General features: G+C 34.2%; 1 protein-coding gene across 4 annotated transcripts in view; it reads left to right on the forward strand.

Annotated features, from left to right (window-relative positions):
* LOC105423830 (beta-1,4-N-acetylgalactosaminyltransferase bre-4) overlaps window positions 1-25005 on the forward strand; it is a 107411-nt gene that overhangs the window by 32389 nt on the left and 50017 nt on the right. For all 4 annotated transcript variants that reach the window (XM_089085387.1, XM_089085388.1, XM_089085386.1 and 1 more), the window contains one exon: window positions 6491-6536. The gene's annotated coding sequence lies outside the window, so the exon portion shown is untranslated. The remainder of the gene's footprint in view (window positions 1-6490; window positions 6537-25005) is intronic.

The following is a 25005-nucleotide window of genomic DNA, read 5'->3' on the forward strand; positions in this document are numbered from 1 at the left end:
ATTACAGAGAGATGTGTGTGTCAATCTTTTAAAATTGGATATTTGTTATTTGTATTTTTATATATATATAAAATTAGTATTTATAATAAAAGATTTTTTGAATTGATTCTCTATTTTCTAAAATAATCAGAAATCTAAAATTATAATATACATATAATAAGCAAAAATTCTCTCATATGTTTATATTCTACTAGAAATTTAACGGGATATCTCTCTATTGTTTAATGTCATTACGTAATATACAATCAATATATCCTTCTTTTGAAAAAAAAAAACTTGCCTGTTAATAATCATGTTTCCCTGTTTTCCTCATAGCCGTTTTATTTAAGTAGCTTTGATAATTTTGCAATCGCATGTCTCGCTTATTTTTTCAAAAGATATAACTGTACGGCTTCTTATAACTGAACGGAACATAACAGTAAAATATTTTTATACAGATAGCCATGTTGTGTAACGCTATCGTTTCTCGTGTCTCTTTTAAAAGTCCTTCGCGAGAGCTTCGAGATAATATATCTCATATTGTATGTCATATTATATTGATTCTTCGAGCGATTTAATCGCATCCGCGCGCTTGTGGAGTTGCGCGAATATTGTATCCGCGCGACCACTTGATGTCGCATTGATTCGACTCGATAATCCAGATTCTTGGGAGGAGACATCTGAGCACGTCTGCGTTGCGCAACGCGGCGGGGTAAGGACGTGGATTGCGCAACGCGAGCGAGCCTGACACGTGCCGAGGTGGACGAGTTGGGGAATCGATTCGAGTTTAATCTCACGTTGTGCGGATACTACCGGTTTGCCGGGGGAAACTGGATGCAACGCCGTACCTATACCGTACCGTATACCGATGGTGCGTTCGTCACAGTCAGTCAGTTGCGACGCACATGTTGCAACGCAACGTAAAATGCACTTTTTTACCTGCCGGGTGTACTGCCTAATAAACGCGAGCCGCATTCTTCATGTGTCGCGCAATAATCCCGCGCAATAATCCATCCAATTAATTCCGAAAGCCGCACGATTACTCGTTCGCAGTTTCTCCTCCCTTTTTTCCCCTCGCGCATGCGGCGCATTTGAAATTTGACTGAGAGAGAGATAATGAATTGAAAGTTTTAAAAAGTCGCGATAAAAAAAGATATGCTGAAATATATACAAAAAATATTTTATATATTTCCAGGCATATGAATGTCTCTCTCTCTCTCTCTCTCTCTCTCTCTCTCTCTCTCTCTCTCTCTCTCTCTTTTTTTTTAATTTTAGATTCCCGAAGAAACGAAATGTACGTTTGAAAAGTTCTAGTGATGGTTTTTTTATGTCATTATATTTTTATATTATTATACATTGTAAATTATCTCTCTATATTTTACATATTTTTCATCTGTAATGCTATCTGGTATAAATGAGCAATTTAAAAACAGACAGAATTAATGCAAGATACATTTTTCCATATCTCGTATATTAAATTTTTTTCTATCTTAACGTCCAGTTTTCTCAAGTCAATAAGGCGATTCTTATTAAAGACGGACGTTTCGTCCCGAACGATCCTTGGAGTGTTAATGAGACGACACTTTTACGACTATGAACACGATATCGAGGTGTAGTTTTCCGATTAACATTAAATGGACTTCGTTATCTGGACTCCGTCGCAGGCGTCGTAAACGCACACGCGATCCGTGCGTTCGCGAAACAGCCCCATTGTCGTCGTCGTCGTATATATACGGTGTGTTAAAGAGGCGTTATTTACAATGCACGATTATACCGTGCGCGATTATATACTCGGCACGATTTCGTGCCGTCTGTCACCGCGTTCGCCAGCACGTAACGCGATAATTCGCGTTGCTAAGTTTGTCCGTAATCACCATTAAACGGCTACAAATGATTGCGTCGTACGTTATGAGAGTCTGCCAGATACTTATCTACTTTATTGCACGTAGACACGTGTAAAATATTGACAAATGTATCGTCGTCTGATCAGAGTCTGCATTTACTCTTGTACTTGAGCTGCGTAAAAATTATTTTTTTTTTTTATTTTTGTTTAGGAAAAATTTAAAAAAAATTCAAAATTATTTTATTTGTAGAATAGATCGGGTAATTAATTCAATTTAAATATTACAAGAGCGAGGATTGCATATTCGGATTCCATCGACTTAGGGACACCCTGTATAATCGCGAATCGTTGGTGCACGATGCGCGTGTTGCTACGAAGTTAACTTTTAACTTCACAACTCGCAGAGATGACGTACGACTGTTCCGCTGCATGTAAATGTCAGCCGATGCTTCCATCTGACAGGTCGCTGCTTCGCGATGCAGTTATCTTTTCTATCGAGAGTGCACTTCTTCGTTCCGTTATCCATCGAAGGGTGCAGAAGTGTATACAGAGTGATACAAAACTTACCAAACCACTTCTGCTCGAACAATTTTAAATTAATTTTTTTTCGACACATTATATTATCTTTTCTTAAAATCGATTAATTTTGATTATTAATTACCCTGCGATAATTAATGTTTCAATGATTATTATGATAAATGATAAAGCAGAAATTTATTTGAAATGAAGTTGCTCATTCCATTTTGTTCTATCTATCTTTCTTTTTTTACTTTAATTTATTCTTAATTATTTATACTAGAGATTAGTTTCTCGGCATTTTTATTAAGGAAAACTTGATTTTTACTTGATCAGGGAAGTTGTTGGTAAAATGCAATTCTGCACACCCTGTGTATCCGATCGGTTTTGGGGGTCAATCGATTCGCGACTTGGAATCGGTCCAACCATCGTGACATGGCGGAAGCTGTTCTTCTGTATAACCGATGCCTCTCACGGGTCTTCGCGTTCCATCGAGCGAACGACGGAAGCTACGGATAAAGAGGACGAAAATTCGATTTCGTTGAGTCGTACCCAAGGGCGGTCCCAATATATACGGTGTCCCAAAAATGAAATGCATATAAAATGGGCTCTATCTAATGGCATAAAAAAGATGAATAAAATATCAAGAACTTAACTAAATATTATCAGAATAAATTGCTGAGCGATTTTTTAATGTGTGAAATTAAAATATTAGTTATACAATATATTAGTTATACAATAATAGATTATTATAATATATAATAACGTATGTAGTATTTATACACTTTAAAAAAATATTTTTTTGAAATAATTTTGAGATCACCAAAATTATTTAGAAATAAAAATTGTTACTATTAATTTAATAGTAACAATTACATTATTGTATAGTTTTTAGATTAATATTGCAATGCTAAATATATATATATATATATATATATATATATATATATATATATTAAATCTATCTTTAAATGGCCATTTCGATTCATAAAAAAATTTGTTCTTTTATTTATCTACGAATTGATATGAACCAATCTACAGATTAATAAACAATACGAAAATGAAAACTTGATAGAAAGTTATTATACTTTTATACTAAACATATTTTTAATAGCAAATAAAATATAATTCTCAAGAGTGATTTGCGTTTCTTGTATTATCACTGAGAAATGAAATTTAAAAGAAGCTTGAAACGTGTCGGAGATCGTCTTCTCGTTTAGCTACTTTCTATCTTTTTCTTTATTCCGAGAAAAAGAGAAGAAGGAAGCGCGAAGATCGTAGATTTCGCTTTTGGCTTGATTACGCGATAAAACACGTCGTGAACGAAGGGAATATCTTCTCGATGTTCAGACTTGAGCGCCATGAATAAAGAGAGCGTCGGAACGACTTCTCGAATCGAATTTCCTGAGTCCGTTTGTTTATCACGTAGCGTCAGTTCGTCCATTAAAACAAAGTCGCAATAAAAAGGGATATTCGTTTCCTCGTTCACTCTTCTTTCTCTATTCGCACAATATCGCCAAATCGAAATAGCTCGTAAATTGAAGGCAAAAAAAAAACGCGTCAAAAATGAAAGACGAATTTAACTGGTTAAAACCGATATGTATCGTGAACAAGAAATCTATCATTATCTCCATCCTATTTTAATTTTCGTTGCCAATTAATTGCTATCTTTAATTTTTACTAAGAATTCAAATTAACAGTTTTATAAGAAGATTAAGAAAAAATTTATTTTTTTAATCTTTTTTTTTTTTCTTTAAACTTTGTAAGAGAGAGAAAGAGAGATTTAAAATAGAGTTAAAATTGCATAAAATTGCATAAAATTGCATACGTTACCTCTGGGAGATCCAAATATGGTTTTTTCATTTCTCACGTTTAGAAGGATCGAAATAATGCTCTGAATTGGACATAACTCGAACTTTTGTTTGGTAATGTACTATCGCTGAAAATCGAAGTCGGTTTCGACTCGATACTCCCGCATCGAGTTATCTGTAATGCCCGACGTTTAATTGAATCTGCCTGCGACAAGGGACGCGATCGCATCGTCCAACAGGACGCGTTCATGTTTCACAGGAGGATCGCATTAATTCGAGTTTTCGGGTGTATTCGAGGGTGTATTCAACGAGTAATGCCTTTTTACGAAAACAAAATGAATAAATTTGAATATTACTTATTTATTTTTTAATGGACAATTTCACGATATAAAATATGTAGAAATAAATTTATATTTCTGTATGAAACTTTTCAGGTAGGTCAAAAGGTTACATTTGGGATTTAGAATTTCGCGTTTTTACGAAAGCTGCGCGGGAATATTATTTTTTTTTATCTCATATATATTCTTTTTTTCCTTTTATTGTAAAAGAATAATAGTAGGAAACTACGCCGAATATCATGAAAAATTCTAATATCTACAATGTTAGAAATTCATGTATTCGGGTTACACCATTATTATATGAATATTTTTATGATCGTAGATATTATCGGAGATAATGTGGGATGTTTGATATAATCTATCGAAAGTAAAGTAGATAAAGGCTATTCGTTTGGTAAATAAATTTTGTTGACTCTATGGATGGCTTTGTGTAGCTCGTGTTCTTTGTGTAAGTCCGAAAGATTCACCACGAGTTTACTTTATGATGTACAAAATTACAGGCTGTCGTGTCACGAGGGAAAAAATAACATGCGTGCATTGTCATTACGATCCTTACGATCGTTTCTTTTTTGCGCGCACCCTCGTTGCACTTTAATCCCCAGTCATTATCATATCGTTCATGTTATAGTTATTCGTTTCATTTGGCTTTAACCCTCTGACCATAAATAGCAATACAGAAAATCGATACCGGATCACTTGTGACCCGTATCGAAATTTTTATTTTCTACACTTTAAAACTCCTACTAAATATCACCTAATACTTATATAAAGGCAAGAGGAATAAATAAAAAATTTAAATTTTTTATTTTTATTCTGTAAATATATCTTATGCGCACTTTACATACATAAAATAACATTTTGCTGCATTTTGCAGCATATCATTTTCTATGCCTTCTCATGAATAAAAAGTGACTGTCATCGTTTGTGGGCAAGGCATTAATCATTCGAATCGCAGCAACAAAGAAAACACGTATAGAGAAGAAGAAGTTTTATTATAAATTAACTTCTATTTTAGATTGTTGAAAAATAAAAATTTTATTGTCAACTTAATTTCGATTATGGATACAGGAAAATATTCCTGTGTACTCCGGATATGCAGTTTAAATTTTTAAGTACATTTTTCTCTCTTTCTCTAAGATATAAATTCACAGGACGTACAATTTTCACGATTTCTCTCTCATCGTTTCAGCATCGCTTCTACAGTTCAGTTCGCCACTCCAAGCCATTTTTACATAGCGAGTCTTGAACTCGTGCTTTATTAAAATCTTTTTCTCCCAACACGCGCACACGAGCTATCTCGCTGTCGCATTACGCGGCATTATTTCGAGCGAGTCATGCCATGCGAAGGTGGCATAATAATGCGACGATAGCGCACATTTATAACTATTATTTATTCGCAATTTTTCTCTCCCTCCCGCCGGCAGAATCACCTCGTCTACCCTCGGACATTGCCCGCTGCATTGTTTTATAATTTAAGGTTTCGCGTAGTTATAAGAGTCGTCGTTGCATCGGTGCATTTAAAATTTTGTTATTTTGCGGATTAAAAATCAAATTATAAATTGATCTAAAAGTAATTTAATTCTTTTCATTTTCAGAGAAATATTTCCTGTTCTCTATAGTTTTAGTCTTTCAGGCAGGTTATTTCTATCATATAATATGTTATATAGTTTATTTAGTATAATTATATGTTATATAGTTTATTTAGTATAATTAAAATAATGAAATATCTTGTATAAATAATGATTTATTTATATCGCACGGATTGAAATTTATATAATCCAAAATATCTTAAAATAATGAGATAAAAAATTTTTAGTGAAAATAATTGTCTTTATTTTTTCTGAAAAATCTTGATTCCATGATAAAAAATTAGAATATATTTGACGCTTGTCAAATTAGACTATTTATTGGTTGTAATATATGATTAATATTGAATAGCAGAAAATATTTTATATATTTATCTTTTTTATTATACTTAATTTCGCATTTCTTTCTTATTTCAGGCAGAGAAAAAAATTACATCTTGAAGACATCTGCTTCTTTGTTAAAGTAAGTACAATTTCTTCACAGTTCTACTAAACTTTTACAAAGATTCTTGCATAATTTCGAGTAAAAACTCGGAAATATAGCTATTGCTTTGTCGAAATGAAATAAATCACAATTAAATGGTTAAGTATATTCATTCTATAGTTTTAATATTTACAGTTATTTATAAAAATTACACTTAAAAATGAAACTTATTTAAAATATAAAAGAACATAAAAGTTATATAATTTATATAGTAATAAATGAGAAATCTAAAAAGAAAATAAATATGTACCGACGAAATTGACAGTTATGAAAGAAAAATTTTGATAAATTCAATTTTCTCTGGAAATGAATTATATTGAATTTCTTGTATCGAATATTGGATATTGCTGATCAGGTCGCTGGGGGAATTTAGATGCGCGTGTTTCATGCAATCTTTTTCATATTATGCTTATATCGGGTTCGTCTCGGGAAGCGACGATTGATACGACGAAATCTTCAATAAAAATCCAATCTTCGAAACGGCACGGCAAAGTTCGGACGATCGCAACGAGTGCTTTCTTAATACCTGTCCGACGCTTTTCGCCACGACGAGGAACTTTTCTCCTCATTTTTCATTTCTTTCCCTCTTCTTCCTTTTGCTCGACGGACGAAAGTCCTCGTCCTGGAGAAAATCCAGGCCCGATTGTAGTACGGTCGGCCCATTCGAACGAATCTGCTCGTTCCAATTCCCCTCCATTCTGCCTGCACGTAATAGTCCGTAATAGTCCGTTCCGATAGAAATCACCCCCCATATATATCGCCGGGCGAAAAATAGCTCACAAACGGCAATGCGAACTGCTGATAACGAGTAGTTAATTCGCCTTCGAATCTGAGTGAATTCGCAGATTGTTTTCCTTCTTATCAGTGCCGTAAATAATTATGCGAATAATTATGCGATCATTCTTACTCTATGGATGGATATTTATAAGATGAGTTTATATTGACACTCATTCTTGTACACGCTATGAAAATATGCAAAAGCATTTTCTGATTTTAACATAAACTCGCGGCAAAACATTTTAAATTTCGTACCGAATGTATATGCAAAGTTAATTACCAGGTTATTTATCAGAATAATTATCACACAATTACTTGAATCTCATTCGCTACTTGACGATTCGTTTTATTTCCTCTCTAATTTCGCAAATGGAATATCGCATGCGACGTTTCACACGCATTCTTGCATTCATTGTCAAGGAACTTCTCTAATTTAAGTTGTAATTAGCGCCCGACGTGCGAAACAGACGTTCCCTGTTGTTACGCGTGTCGTAACAAATTGAAACGCGCGTCGAAGCGTCGCTCGACAAAACGCGGCATTGTATCGCGCGCAACGAGCGGAATATTTCTTTTCTCACCGCGTTGCGTTTACATTTCACGAGGACTCTGCAATTTTGCAACGCGGACCCGGAAGCACAAGTCGAGATTAAAGCGCGAACAAAATAACGCGCCCAGCGTCCGTCGCTCGGTCTAGCGAGCTTTAGAATATTGCCTCTTGTAACAATTTTTAGTATCGCGTAATCGGCTTTAAAAATTTTTTTCTTTCCTTTATTTTCTCCCGCAGTGACTGAGGAGGCGGTATCGATAAATCCTTCGCGGTGAAAATATTCCATGAAAGAATAACGTTATTATACTAGACGCAGCGACATGGAAAAATTCCGCATTAAATAAAGACCGGAAAGGCATATAGATTATATATATAAAACGTAATGTGCTTTAAAGAGATTTCCATCTTTTCGAACTTTCGGCTTTTAATTTAATCGCGAAGTAAAAGTTACACGGTCGTTTCTTCCGAGACAATCGCGACGCGTTCCTCCGAGCGTGAAAAAATTGCGTGCACGGTCGGTTCGTAGAGATGCTTTATCTCTCTACCGCGATCAACAATGTAATAATTTTTATAATATACCTGTAAGCAACATTATTCCCGTGCCGGGAATTAATCTCTGTGATATAACTCTACGCCTTCTGAATCGCGATTTTACGACTGTATTCGGTGTGCGATTTTGTAATACGCGTAATTTACGATCGTATCATGTTACAATAATTATCTCTCTTCTACACTTTTGTTACAATATTACGATTAATGGTATTTATGAAATTGCGCTTTACGTTATTCTTAAAAAAAAAATATCACATATTATGTTTCGGTCACGATTGAACGAATAGCTCAGTCAGATTTTGACAGATGAATTGAAATAAATCTCAACTTTTACCTTTAAAAATACAGATATAAATCGTCAAACAATTTTTCGCCAAAATTAAATTCTAAATTAAATTCTGCACTTGAATAGTCCACGCAAATTCCTTATACTCAATTTTCCCCTAGTTTTTCTCTGAAAAATAGCTAAAGACGTACGCTCAGTTTCTAACTCGTCTCGTACATTTATTGTTCTATCATGTTCTATCATTGCTCTTATCACTATACTTATTAACGCTGAAAATTCGCGATTAATCGCAATTGAAGAAGGATGTGTTAAATTGATGTTTCCCGTGCATTTGACCGCACTGAGAAAACCACCGACATAATCACACGCTCGTGGATTAACTTATGGAGAAACTTCGGTCGCCTCGTGGAGATTCTCGCGCGTTCCGAGAGATATCTCCTCTCCTCCCCTCCTCATTCCCTTTATTTCTCACTCCTCCTCGTCCTCCTCAGTCGAGTATCATTGCGAGTATACGATGACGACGAGCATTACCTTCAAGAATGCGGGTCCTTCTACGGGTCGCCACACCGCATGGATGCATGCACGAAACACATATATTTACCTACACTTATGCGCGCACACGACACACGATCCCTCGTGATCTCGTTTACCCGACGCACACCGACGACCAGGTCGTAATTCATAAATAATGTATGCCGACATTGCACGGCGGTCACGCGATCTTGATCGTGTCATCCGCTTTTTACCCACGAAACGCCGCCGCGACCTCTGCGCTCTATCTGCTGTCCCTGTTTCGAATCTATTGGGAACGTTATCTCGGCCATTTCTGATTTACCGGATTACGGTCATTGTATATCAAAATACGGTGATCGATAGAACCGCATAGGCCCTTTTGATACCGATAGGATCATAGCGGCGAATAGCCTTGATCCTTTTGGAGTACATAGGATTAAGACGATGTAACTCGTGTTAATTGGCGAACTGCCGTTACTCCAGTTTCAGAATATACCTTGGTATATTCCTTGTTATCTTCGTATTTTTTAAAAGAAGGATTTTGTTTAATTTTTTAATTAACTACATTCTCCGTTTCCATAATTTTTTTCTATAAATTTCTAATATACAAATTACATACTAAATTATAATTATGAGTTTAGAGTTATTATATAATTTTATATATTCGAATCTATCTCTATATATAGATCTATCATATATAGAATTATATAATTTAATAATCCATAGAATTACGTAATTTAATATGTAAATTAAATTAATATATTCTAGTAGAATGTTAACAGGGAATATAATATCGACTATAATAATAATAATAATATACTCAGCTTTAAATGCCGACCGCAGTGTCCTGTCACTTCGACGTTTCCCATTTGTATTGTACTCGTACTATTTTATTATACATATTATTTCGGTATAAATGTTAACCAAAATGACACTCTGCTCCGCTTCGACACTACATCGGCCGCAGGTGAACAATTCTGATCCTTCGTGGACGCGCAACGAGGTGCTAACTCGTATCGCGACACTCACGTTGGACGACTCGCCATCGAAATCGTGCTCATCGTTTCGTATCGACACTCGTTTGTTCGAGAGCTCACTTTTGACTGCGGTCGCACGTGCCTTGGAAAAAAAAAAAGCGGAAAGAAGAAACATCGACAACGGCACGTTTTGGTCGGCAGTCAAATTGCGGATCGCCACGTCGAGCCACCATTCATGTCCTCGATGTCGGCAAAATTGACTTTTGACGGAATAACACGTTCTCGTTTGAGTCCTCATAACTCTTTGACGCATTTTCGTATTCGAGATAAGAGTTTCCACCGGCGAATTAGGATACGACGCGCCACTAATGTCGCGTTTTACTTTACTTGGTGCATGTCAAGTCGCAAGATTACGTTCACCGATCTGCCCAAATCATTGTCGTCAGATACAACTTCAGAATCGAGTTTGCATGTAAACTTTGGCATTCCAATTAGCGCTTGTTGAAAATTTGCTAGTACAGTTTGATACATGTGAATCAGTTATTTAAACAATGAAGTTTAAGTAGAATTTAAATCCGTTTTTATTAGTGAGAAATGACGGACTTTCATAGCAATTTTAAAAAGATTCGATTATAGACCAACTTAAATTTTTTCTTTCATATAAATATATACACTATCTCTCTATACTTGTCTCTCTTTCTCATTTTCTTTCTGTATATATATATATATATATATATATATATATATATATATATATATATATGTGTGTATATCGGTTTTGTATTTTATATACAGGAACGCATATAGAATACGCTTGTATGTATACTTTGTGTTTATCGACTACTCGTAATAGCTTTACATTTGTAATTTATCTCGTTTATCTTCTTTTTGTGCGGCTTATTTATTCGGTAAATATATATCGATTATACGTATGCTAATCGATTCAAAGTGATGGTTTAATCCTAACTGGTTATTACCTATGCGCATTAATGTGTTTCCTGATAAGGACTATGCGTCACTGAATAACAATCTGCATACGATTATATGCACATAATAATTTCTATCTAAATACTGTGTTATGTTCGAAGATATCGTGTAAATACTAATAACCTGTTTTCGAAGCTCGTTGTTTTGCGCTATTTTTTTTTTTTCTTATTGATCTGAAAGTAACGGCATATTTATTGTTCACTCAATGCGAAAATGAATTTCTATTTCTACAGATGTATTTTAAAATATCTTCGAAAGAAAAAAAAAATTACAAAAATGAAGAATGTACGTTTACCTTTCGTACACACATATCGGATTTCGATATACGAGGTCAGCGTTTTTGCTTGAAAGAGAAATATTTTTGTGCATAAACGATCCTAAAGGAAAATAACGTGAGAAAGAGAGGAGGTTCTCTGCGGAAAAACGGCACTGCGCTTCTGCTCTTTTTGCGATTCCCGGGAGCGTTAACGGAGGAGCACGTAGGAAGAGGTATGGAACGAGATATAATTTAAATATGATTCCTCGATACCGATAACGAATACGGAAGTTTTTTTTTCTTACGGAGATAAGCAACGCCCAAGAGTCATGTCTTCGTCTTGTCTCTTGGCTTATGAGACGCGACGTCTGGCTATATGTTACGACGGCGTGATGCTCTATAGATGGATTAAAGTTCTGCTTAAGAGTGCTCTACGCGAGGATTATTAACGAAGACAATCGTTAAAAGTCGACTTTCTTCGAACTCCTCCAGTCTCGTCGAATTAATTTCCCTTAGGAATCAAGAATAGGCCGATATAACAAAGAGAAGCCGCGCTGATGGCTTTGGAAGTCTTCCTTGAAATCATCCTTTCTAATTAATAATAGTACTTTGCGTCCGCGAAAGCACTATCCAATAAAGGCATTTCACTTCGCTTTGTTTTTGCTTCGATAAAGAGCAAAAATGCAAAAGTAATATCCTGTATCTTCTGCTTTTTACTCCCTTCGCCTCTTCGCTTTATGTCATTACAATAGAATTAATTCACGACTGCGAAGTAAGACGCTTGTGAACATTGCGGACTTTTCCACAACTCTATAAATTTTTAACTTTACACTTCCATATCGGCTCTGTTCAAATACATACAGATGTGCGTCATAAATGTGGGCGACAATGTATGATGTGCATGACAAATTTTTTTCAATTGCGTCATGTTCCAGATAAATCGATCTAGTGCGCGAATAATAAAAATCCGCTTTCGATTGAGAAATTGAATTTTCGCGGCGGGGAGGAGGGAGGGGGAGAGGGAGGGGATGGGGGTGAACTTTATGGCGTCCCGAGAGAGAGTATTTCAAACGCACGATCTGAGGTTACATTTTACTCGTAAAAGGCGGGGTAGAGGAAGCCGCTATCGAAACGCTCGATAGCTGAAATCCAATGGAGAGAGCGAGAGAGAAAGAAAGAGAAGGACACACAGTCTCGCTTCGCACTCGTAGCAACTTTCCAAGTTGCCTCGTTAAAGTTGGCGAATTCCAACAGCCGCGAGACGGAATCGTCGATACGAGGGGGTAAAGAAGAATGCGAGGGCGATAGCTGTCGTCGTCTTACTGTAATTTCGGGTTCATTGCGTGCACCTGTGTCCCATAGACGACGATAACGATGACGACGACGAATTGACTGGCGGATTATCCGTCGGGCGACGCGGAAAAATCGAAGATTGAATCGCTTTATGCCAGGGGAGATGGTCCACAATACTGGAGATTACTTCGGAACTGTCGCCAATCCTCCTCACAATTTGAAGGATTCCTATAAACAATAATGAGAATCAACGATTGTGTTCGATCGTTTTTTTTCTTTTTTTGTCAGACAGAATTTTTTAAAAATGATTTTAACTTGAAGAATTTTACAGCAATGATTTAATTTTTATGAGAATACAGAATTAAATCGAATAATTTTATTATTCTAGTCTAAAAATTTTAGAACGAAAGCTTTTTTGATTTTTTTAGAAGATCTAGGGCAGGAATTAATAATTTTTCTTTGATTTATTTTAAGTGAATCTCAATAGGATTTTCCTCAATAGAATTTTTAAATTTTTTATCGACATATAAATAATAGAATTAGTAGAATAGGAGTATTGATTAAGTTTTTAAACACAATGACAATTATATTCCGCCTACAGATTATTCACTTTGATGTTACAGTGTACAAAGTTCATAAAGCACGTTGGAAGGTTAATTAGATATTTAGTGCAATAACAGCGGATACCGATGACATTCCACGAACATGTTGCAAATTTTTTTTTACATTTTTTGTGATAACATCGTGCGCCGATATACATTATATCTATTTATTATATAATAGAATTATTGCTCGATACGAAACTTGATCAGACGGTTTCAATCGATTTCCTTCTAAAAGCATCGGAAAATATAGAACGGAATATATATGCGAATAACTCAGGTTGATGAAAATGAGTATTGATAAACCGCGATGCACTTTTTACTCATGTCTCACTGTGTTTTCTATTTCGAAACAATCAATGACTGAAATCGAATAGGATCCTAGAAATGTTTCCAAGCTCTACCAAAGCCACAGGATTCTTTCTAGAGATATACGAAGAGAAAAGAATTGTGACAATAGGCGATATCGTACTTTATATTCAAAACGAATATAGTGGTAGTTTTTCAATTTTAAAATGTTATAAATCATTTAAAAAAAAACGATTTAAATGTGAGAGACATTGGAAAATTTGAAATTTACAATTTTATAAAATATTGGATTTTATAACATTATTATTATATATTATAAGTTACCATTTTCGATTTAATATATTTTTTAGAGATATATATACACTATATATCTTTTTATATATATAATTACATATCTTTATTGTCAATCTAACTATTTATTCTGAATTTAAACAGACAGCAATTAAAAGCAAGGACGAAATGAATTTGTAAGATTCTTAAAGTACAACTTTATATTCAAAATCCGCTTGGAAGCCAATTACAGGCTTACGTCACTCGTCAGTCGTAATAATTTCGCGATTGTGAGGATTGTGTTAGGGGGTAGCTCGTAGGAAATAATACAGCTTCTCATTGGTTTTGAGTCTTTGAAGAATCTCAGGGGAACGTCTCGAAGCATCCGTAATGGGATTATATACTTCGGGCTTATATGCGAGCATCTGAATAACTGCAAGTTCCTTTGCATTATCTTCAACCTTGTCATCGTCTCAAAGAAGCTCGGAGAATCTTCCATTGAGGTTAACGCCGGATCCAATTTCGCTTCCCTGGAGAAATACTGTTCTTCCACCGGTGATGGAGGAAGTATCGTTACGACGTATATACGATACGTATATACGTGTATCGTGTTTTATCGTTTCATCGTTTCTCTCGTTCGATTCTTTTACCTCGTAATATCTGCATATAGCTCGGATATGTGGCGTTCAAAAATAATAGTGATAGTGTTTTATAATCTATTTCAAGATCGTCTTTTCATTTTTTTCGAGAACTTGAATAATTAAAAGAGACAATTTTTGATTGTTTGAAGAAATCTGAGGGAAATATATCTTAATATATTTTTAATAATATTTATAATATTATTAAATACGGAATTATTTTAAAAATCTCTCTTTAATTGTTTAAATTTTAATTATTTGGGTTGGTTAATTAAATCTAATCTAATAATAAGATTATTTTTTTTATTTTATCTTTATTTAATTTTAAATATAAAGATATATATAAGATGTTTTAATTATTGCAACATATTTGAATATGTTACTTAGGCTCTTCCTTTATTGCATGGGAGGAGTTTTTAAAGCAACCGACACATAGAATGTTGACTCACGTCCTAACTACTAGACTTCGTGCGATCAATTTTTATTTTTAGTTCACTTTTTATTGACTTTTACGTATTTCTCATGGAATGTAAATTGCATACATAGGAATATATATGGGAGCTGTTATTTCAGTAACTTTGACGTGTAAATTTAAACTAGACCGTATAAACTGATAAAATATGATTGAAATGGAAATTCTCTGTAGTTCTTTAATCAACCCAGCAGATCTTCTATACTTATCGAAACGATTATCTTTCAAAATATATCGAGTGTGTGGATACGACAAAAATATTTGACCTAATACATCGAACTATCATATTCCTTCTGACGACAAGCGAACGAATATATCCTAGCAATCAAGATCCGACCGAATTGACGTTCGTTTCACGGCACATTTCTTGTCTGCAAAGAGCAAGGTTCATCTGTTCTAACTTTTCTCATGATTTCTTTTAAACTTTTATCTCGTTACTATCGATGTCTCAAATACGAAGTAAGCGTTTGACGTGCATAAAGCACGTGCTTAAAGCGTAGACGATTGTTATTACTGCGAATCGAATTATACGGCGATATTACTTTATCTACTTGGAATATAGTGTATTTATTTCTTTTAGTAGTTTTTTGTTTTTTAAATTTGAAGATTTCGTAGATTGAATTTGAATAATTTTTAAATGAAGCAAGAGACACATTTGCAGATTGAAAATACGCAAAATGATTTAAATATGATTTAAAAAAAATATTTTTTAATAAGCTAAAGGAGCAAATTTATACATAATTTGAGATATGTATTTTATATTTATAGAGAAAGAAATGTGTAAGAATAAGGTGATTAATAACGTAGTATGAATAATAACTAACTATATAATTCATTTTTTCGTGTTACAAAACAAAGGAGAAAGAATCATACAAAGCATAAGAATGTCATAATTATTCCTTACAGTTTCTATGTCAATCTGCAATTCTAATTTATATTTAATTCTAACAAAAATAAAAATATAAAAGGACGATTGATGAAATGGAAAATTACGTTTAAAACACAATTGTAATATAATATATTGTAATATAATACTCTGTCACTAACGAAATAAATTAAATTATGATAAGTGCATGAAATAAATGTGCAATCGAATCGAGTATTCGAAACTGCGTTTGTTGTGCTGGAAACCAATCTCGCAATAAATGCGTATTCTCGACCAATTATCGTTTCAGAGTTAATAGCATGAAATTTTCAATTACATCGAAATATTTCAACCAGGAAACGATGGCGGTGTTTGAAATTGCGGCATTCCACATAAAGTAAATTCTTATTCGCTATCATTATTGCGAGGATTATTGGAATTTCGTTATGTTTTACGATAGAGCGTGTCGAGCATTCTTTCGTATTCCAGAAATCATAGAGAATATGACTAGAAAGGTGAATTGACATCATGCATACTTGGGTTATGAGCTTACGTAAAATAATTGATTTGTTGTTTTATTTACGAAAGCACTATGGCCATAAAATTATTTAATATATATATATATATATATATATATATATATATATATATATATAGTTTTTAAGAGTTTAATAATTTAATGTAATTATTTAAATTTGCTTACTGAATAAATTAAATAAGTCGCATTTTGAACTCGACTTTTTTAACTAAGTTTTATTTTATTAAAACAATAATAAAACTATAATAAAAACTATAATAAAATAAATTATGACTTCTGGTTTTTACAATTCCAGGAAATATTGACTTCTTATATAACGTAAAATATATGGCCAAAATGACATTTTGTTTATTTTGATTTATTTTGATTTAAAACGTGTTTTTTGAGACGTTTTGAAATTCTCGCGTTTGCCATCACGTAAGCGTTTATTGCGACATTGGTTCATAAATCCCGAGTAATTTATCAATGACGCGCATTTGATACATATCGTGAAACATTTTATAACGGAAACTGCTGCTTTTTTTCTTTCTTTTTTTTCGCGTGACAGTTGTGAGCGATCGAGGCTGTAACGTGTCATCCAATTCTAAGTCTGAATTAATGGTATTCTTGCGGAAGTGCAAAAACACACACCGTTATCGCATTATCGTCTGTGAAAGATAATATCTTTTCATGAACTTATTCATTTCTATTGAATACATTATCATTGAATACATTACAGAACTTATAAAAGACATTTTTATAAGATTAAAAGAAATTTTTCCAAGTTAAGTACTATTAAAAAAAACAAATTTATTTAAAATATAATTTTACGCTTTGTTTTAGTTTTCAATTCTTTATTCTTTGGACGCACTTTCAATATTTGAGATAGATCTTACGTTAAATTGGCAATGTATTCCAATAGACGTTGGGTCAATACATTTAACTTCCCGGTGTACTCGCCAACTCCGGGGGCAATTAGGATTTTGCCGACGTCTAATTGCAATAGTCCCAAACACGTTACAGTCGGAACGAACTTCGGCAAGAAGCTTTATTGCGATTCCTGCAATTTCCGCGCTCGCGGAAACTCAGTTCCGCCAATTTTGCCAGGACGAAAAGACTTTCGATTAAGTAGGAAGCGCTGTGGTCATGCCAGATATGCTTATAACTTTTTGAGAATGGTAGTACTCGATTGGCCGAAGACAAACGTGAGAGAAATCTCGTCCAAAATGTTATGAAGAAAATACATATTTGATTTTTTTATATTTTTTTTTAATGAAAAAAATTGATTTTATTTATACAGTACATATTTTTTATATTTACCAAAGCTATTTTTATTTGTTTTTTGTATTACATTAAAAAAAAAAAATTTTTTTTAAATATTACATGTATGTGTCATAATATCCATATGGCAAAAATGTATATTTTTCTTCCGCGAGTAGTGTGAAAGAAATATATTTTTGAAGAGATATCTTTTATAAACCGACGAAGGAGATACGGATACAGTAAAATACATGAAACAGAATGGAAAAACCACTTGGGCAATAGTTTCCACGAAGAACTCGCGTAACTGTTGATAAACGTTGCGTTTTCGCAACTATATTAGTTATATCGTTCAAGTGTCCCCGATAGCTCGATGTATGTACAGCTGAATATTCATGATATATATATATACCTGCTTTCTGCTCGTTGCTTTCGTCAACAACGGGTATATCGGCTCGTTCTGCGGCTTTGTCCACGATGAAGTATTGTGATTCCAGCAGGCGTTGCATCGCCGACGGCGACGTCATTTGGAAAATTTGAAATTTGAATGAGCTGGCGTTATCTTTCATGGAAATATTGTCCAGTCCGGCGTGTTCGAGCGGGTGCTGCCTCATGAATACCAGTAACAGGAGGGTTCCCATCACCGGTACAACCTACTGATATGAAAAGAGACGGAGGAAGTGAAAACGAACGATAAGGCGGGCTCGCCTTTGCAAATATTTATATGCAATTTTAATTTAATAATATCGGATATACTCTCTTCTTCCGATAATTTGAGATAAATTATATTTAAAAATATATTAAAATTTTACTTTATTAATGTAATATAGTTATATATATATTATATATGTTAGTATAATATAGTTTTTACTGTACACCATACTATAAATAAGTAAAAATTCGTCATAAGTATTTTTATCATTTAACGCTTTTTATTATTTACAATATTGTAATAATATTTTTGTTAAAAATAAAGCTATTCTTTACTGTTGAATGTTGAAACGAATTGAAAAATATTTTTAATGAGAATATATCCGTAACCGTTGCTAAAATTTACACGAAGTAGTAGAAACGCAAAAAAAAAAACGCTTTCTATTTCAAAGGTTGATTTGCCAAGACCTTCGGTTTTCTCGGAGTAACTTGATCATATCTGCAAAATTTTCATCGCGGGAAAATCTATTTTGCACTCATTGTAATTCGTGATTGCATGCTTTTTTATGCCACGGGATGGCTTACGTTGCGCAAGTGTGCATGACACAGTGTGCAGATGTAGTTTTCATGCGAATATTACCTAAGCGAAAGATTTATTAATAGCGCGGCTGTACGAGAATTGGTTACAACGCGCAGGTGAGATGCGGCAACGTGAAACTTTGTTCTCAGAATACTGATGCGGCATAATTTCCAACACAGAGTTTCCAATTTTCAGCGGCCATGCTCTGATTGGCCTCCCCTTCGCGTCACGTCGTGATTTAGTCACCTGTTCTACGATTTTCAGAAATTGCATCACAATTTCGACGTGAACAATATAAAGCAAAATGACAATATATCATATGAATAAAGAAACATAAAAGCCAGTTAAGTCTTTTTCGCAACCACCAGAGAAAGAAGTACATTTTATCGAATTGTCACCGTGCAAGAACTTTTCCAGATAAGAAGACAATGTCTCCAATGGAAACTTTTATCAAAACTTTTTCCCACGAGGAAAACAAAAACAAGGCTATAAATTTTAAATGGAAAGAAAATTTATATTATAACAATACTTATATATACTTAATAATAAATTCATAACACATATCTTTCTATATATAAATATTTTAAAAGGTTGGTTTTTGTAGCTAGAAAGATATATTTAATAGTAGAGATGCTTTGATATGTTATCGCGATTTGTAGAAATTGCACTCTTTAACGACAAAGCGAGTGTAATGTAAAGGTCAGGATGCACGAAAGGTCGATACGATGATGATTAGAGCGAGAGCTGGCCGCGGATTTTATTCAATTATCATCGACGGAGATTGAGATTAATTGCTCACTTAGGGTGGACGTGCGCGAAGAAGAAGATAAATCTATCGCCGAGTGCACATCTTAAATCCAATTTAACAGACATTCCGACGAGCAGGACCAACGTTATTAAAATTTTATCAGAGTACTCATTCTTTTACGCGGTACTCCCCAATGAGCATTAATCCTAACTTTGATGATAATTCTTTGTACATTTTAATGTTCAATGAATACCCGGTTAATTAAATCTTAAACTGAATATAAAAAATATGAAACATAAAAATATATCGCGGATTTTTTTAAATTATAATTTACAAGATAAAAGTTTCCTTATTTGACTGCCCTACGGAGAACCCGCTCTCTCGGGAGGGGGGGGGGGGGAGGGGGGTTTCTCATTTTTCATCTCGAGATTATATAAAACCAAACTTGATTCTTAATTTAAAGTTTCAGATAGATGGAGAAATCGATTTGAAATTAATCAATCCTGTCATTGAACTTGCGGGGAAGGGGAGGGAAGGGTCGGACACCCTATATAGGATTTACTGCCGTGATCGATCCACGTAAATCTCGCGGCTAATAATAGATGATAGCGTGGGCTGTCGCGGCCGACATTAATCATCGGAAATGGCTAGTAAGCTAAAGTCGGGCGTGTAAAAAACGGCGGCTGATGACAGCTCGCACACGCGATGCCTTCGTGCGCGACGAGAAGCGTTTCAAGGCTTTCTTTCAAAATGCTTCCTACTATCATGCCTTATCATTTCGGCTTTTAATAGCAACGTGAGCGGCTGAGTAGCGAAACGCGCCGCGACAATGTCGAAATAAACGGCGCAAATTTTGCTCGAAGCTTGCTGTGACTAAGGATTTAGTCACTTGTCAGTCATTTCCGTCTCACCCATAATCGAGATATACTTTTTGCTTAGTAAGTGACCTAGATTTATTCTTGCGTAACCGCGACACGCGGTTGATGATAATAATTGAACTGTTAAATGTCCTAAATTTAATATATTTGTTACAAGGATTATTACAATGTTATAGTAAGTTAAATTTAAGATAAAATATTATATAATAATATTTTTATAGTTTCTTCTTTTTTTATCCGAAGATATGTTAATGTATTGGAAAATCTGGAAATTTACGGAAAAGAGCCGAAATCCCGGTGTCAAAATAGTGTCAAAATTCTGAAAACGGAATTCTAACTTTTTGCGAATTACTAGGAGTACTTTTGCCAGTTTTCAACCTAGCATTACTTTATCTATCTCTTTGTACACGTCCTAGATTTAACGCAGTTAACTCTGGTAGCCTCAATTAAAGTCGAAACGCTGGTACAACTCTAAGACTTTTCTCAGACCTGACTCGCGAATTCCCCCGAGCTCGAACGCGATTCCAGACAAGACTCTGATAACGACCTACGCGGGAAAAGGCCGCGCACTACGTTGGAAAGGACGTCGTGCATTTTAATTCGAGGCTCTTCGAATCTCGTCCTGTCATGGTCCTGTCCCTTCCGGCCTCGTTTCTGCCCTTAGGGAGAAAGTTTACGAAACGAGTTTCGACGCAGTTCTGGAATATACAAGCTACTGGATAAACATTCTGACAACGTCGGAAATAATTGAATTTTGAAAAAGGTAGCTTCTCGGAACGGGAAACAGCGAGACAATAATAAAATAATAAAAGCAAATACTTTACTCTCATGTAAAATGATATGTATTTTTCATCAAATGTATTATTATGGATATATATATTACGAGATCTAATTTTTACGCTCAAGAAAAAGAAAAATAAATATTTTTAGTATCTTAACAGAAAATAATATTTTCTGTTTTTTCCAAAATTTCCATAATTTTTGATCTGAACAAATTTAATGACAAACGACAAATATTAACTTTCTTATCTTTACTTCGATATTTTTCTAAAATAGTTGTTAGAAATTTCTCTATACAGATTTACTAAATTTATTAAATATATAAACAATTATCATCTTAATATCCTTTCCAGACATTTTCTGCCCGTATTTTGGATATCCTCTCCGGCTTTTGTTTCCTCCACGCCGTCTTCCTTAATATATTCTACTTTAACTCCTTAAGCTTAATTCCTTCGCGGGATTTGCCCTAGAACGTACGGTACTTTCCGCTTCCGGCGTTCGTCCTAATTTGGCCTTCTCTCCCCTCTTGAGCTTCTCTCCGTCTCTTCTTTTCTTTGTTCTTTTTGCCTACCGTCTCGATCCTCCATTTCGCTCCACGTATTCTTCGGGAAAGTTTTTCGCGCCGGCGGTGTTTAATCTCCGCGAGCAGGAAAAGCTCTCGAAGAGCGAGAATTCTCTTTTCCCCTCCTTACAAGCCCTTTTTTCGAGCTCTTATCGAGACCCGGCGCGAAAATAGCCGCCTCGCTCTGGCGATTTTGGCGAGAGAAGGATTATCTTTAGCTCTTAGCGAGCTTTTCCTCTTTTTTTCCTCTCGTATCGCAGCGGTTTTCATGGTGCCGGTCGTCGGACTTAATTCTACGAGATACAGCGACATATACGGTGGCGCGCCGGAAATGAGCGAGATTCCCCGTTAACATGTGCCTGACGTTAAATTCGCTCGCTAACGGTATTACTCAAACCCAATTACATACCAGCCACACGGCGTTAATTGGCATTTGCAATTTAACGTCTGCATCCGTGCCAATATTTTTCGAGACCACGACAGCTTTTCATTTGGCATTTGGAAATTTTCTCCCAATTTTTCAAAATGAAACGTCCCGCTTTGTTATTAAATCGCTAAATTCTCCTCAATATATCTGATAATAATCTGGTTATTAATTTTTTGCCAAATGCCAATTTTAAAGTTACGTTAATGTTTACATAGCTGTACTCATTAAATACTTTTTAAGAATGTAAAAGGAATATATTAGTAGGAAGGAATTATAAAGTTGAGATAAAAAGTCTGATTTTATTTCGCCTAAATTTGACGTGAGAATTTCACATTATGACTTCTTGAATTATTAATTTTTAAGTTATGCAAATTTTGTACGAAGTATTTCTTGCATCTATCCTTCAAACAATTTAATTCGTTATACACTTTTAACTTTAATATTTTACATTTGTGCAAATAAGGAGTTATATTAATATTTTATTTACAAATATTTTTCTGTGGAAAGTTTACATTGTTATAACTCGCACTGCTAAAACTTCTATAAAATAATGTTTTCTTATTTAACTACTAACTACTACTCTCTTCATCGTCTTGCAAACTAAATGACAAATACCTCTATTGATTAGTATTTATAATGTAACGTTTACATTAGCGCGCGGATATTTTCCAACGGCAGCATAAGATTGAAATTTTGTTCCGTGGCAATTTTATTCAGAAATTTTATCTCAGCGGAAATTTACATGCTACGACGAACTTGTATTATAATGGTTTTTATCATGTATTTTTTGTTTATCTAATTATTTTACTGCTTAGTAAACGGGATTAATGAGAATGAAAAAATTGTGCTTGTGTACCTTCCGTTTTCAAGAGAAGATAAAAAAGAGAAATAATGTATCTGTAATTATATGCTATAATAATTTAGCATAATAACAAAAATGAAATATAATAATGTAATAATACATAAAAATAAATTTGCATTAATCTCTGTATTTTAAAAATCTATTACAAACGAATCATAAATTAAATTCCATTTAATTTCTATGCTCGTAACGTTTTCTGTTACACTTCTCGTTACATAATTAAAACTGCCATGTCAGTTTCTCCATATACTTTTTTCTCAAATAACTTTACATTTTATATGTGAGATAGAATCGAGTCCTTGTATTCTTTACAATATTAGCTCTTACTTCCTTGTAACTTTTTCTGATATGCTTGATTCATAATTCTTTATAAATCGAGGTTGTTGTGCAACCTCGCGATCGAAACCGGTTTGTGGAAGGGAAGTCGAACCACATAATGAAGAAACATTGTAACGAATCGCACGAGATTGTTCCCTTCTCGCGCTGTTGCCCGAGACCGGTCTCTAATTGCCGCTAAATGCTCCCACGATGCTTACCAACTTAATTATGTAAATGAATCTGCACATTTGCCGCGAGCGGTCGGGAAACAGTATCCTCCGATCATGGAATTAGCTCGCATACAATTCTAGTAATCCGATAATAAATTCGCAAAATGATTACGTGCACGTAGTCGCCTGTTTTGGAGATAACACGAAATAATTTCGTTTAATGAATTTCTTCAACTTGGATATCAGTTTCTCAGATAATTTAGTATCAATTTGTATTTTAACACCTTAATTAATATAATCCGTATTTATATATATATGAAATTTTATTTATATCAAATATATAACATGAAGTCGAAATAATCTTATTAAAATATCAGACATTCAGATTCGTCGCAAAATGCACTTTAATTTCATATTCATATTTAAACACTTTAAATTCCTTGCGCCTTAGCGTTTGATGGCGAATTATTTTCAAAATTGGAGACCTGTTTAATACGCGACGTTCCTCGATTTCGCGAAAGAATAGAATTAAGAATTTTTTTCTCGACATGTTATCGTGAAACTATTATGATCGGTACGAGTCGTTTTGCACGATCGCAATTACGAACAGGGCAATTGCATCAGGTACGATGATGGCCCGTTAACGCTCGACGATAATCGCGGGGCAATGCTTTAATGTCCGAAACACACAAAAGACGCCCGTAAAATGTCAGCTTGATGTATAAGCTGTTTGTAGAGCGCGTTCGATATTCTCGGATATGTTGCCACGAAACTTGAAAGAATTTATCGACAAAATAATTTGATCAACTTTAGCGCTGAACCTTTATACAAAACCAAACTAGTTTCTATTCTGACGCGAATCATTTTGAAAGGATAGAGATTAAAATAGATTAGTATTTCTCGATGCTTATTTCAAGCTTAACATCGCCATTGCGATAATATTTAAAAGAAATTAAATCACGACTTTAGCACAAAAATAGAATATTGATAGTATCAGGGTGATGTGATTGGAATGGCAGTAGGTCATAAATTTTAAAGATTGCGGATATGGAAAAGTAGTTTATTCTCCGATAAAGTTTAAAATTTTTTAATTAACACCTGATATACCGAAATGTTAATGAACACCTGATTACCATAGGTTTAAATAGTTATTGAATTGAATATCGCAATTAAAACGTATTATGCCGAGCAATTAACAACTTATTAGACCTATACACGCAAAAGTAATGTAAAACGGTTTTAAATTTGATTTTTACAAAGTTAAATTTTATTCCACATTTGTTGTGCGAAATGAGAATTAAATTTAATTAAAGAAGATAATAACTGGTGTCTCTTCTGTACACATCGGAGA

Source organism: Pogonomyrmex barbatus, unplaced genomic scaffold (genome assembly GCF_055798465.1).
Source record: "Pogonomyrmex barbatus isolate J1 unplaced genomic scaffold, ASM5579846v1 scaffold1, whole genome shotgun sequence".
NCBI classification, from domain to species: Eukaryota; Metazoa; Arthropoda; class Insecta; order Hymenoptera; family Formicidae; genus Pogonomyrmex; species Pogonomyrmex barbatus.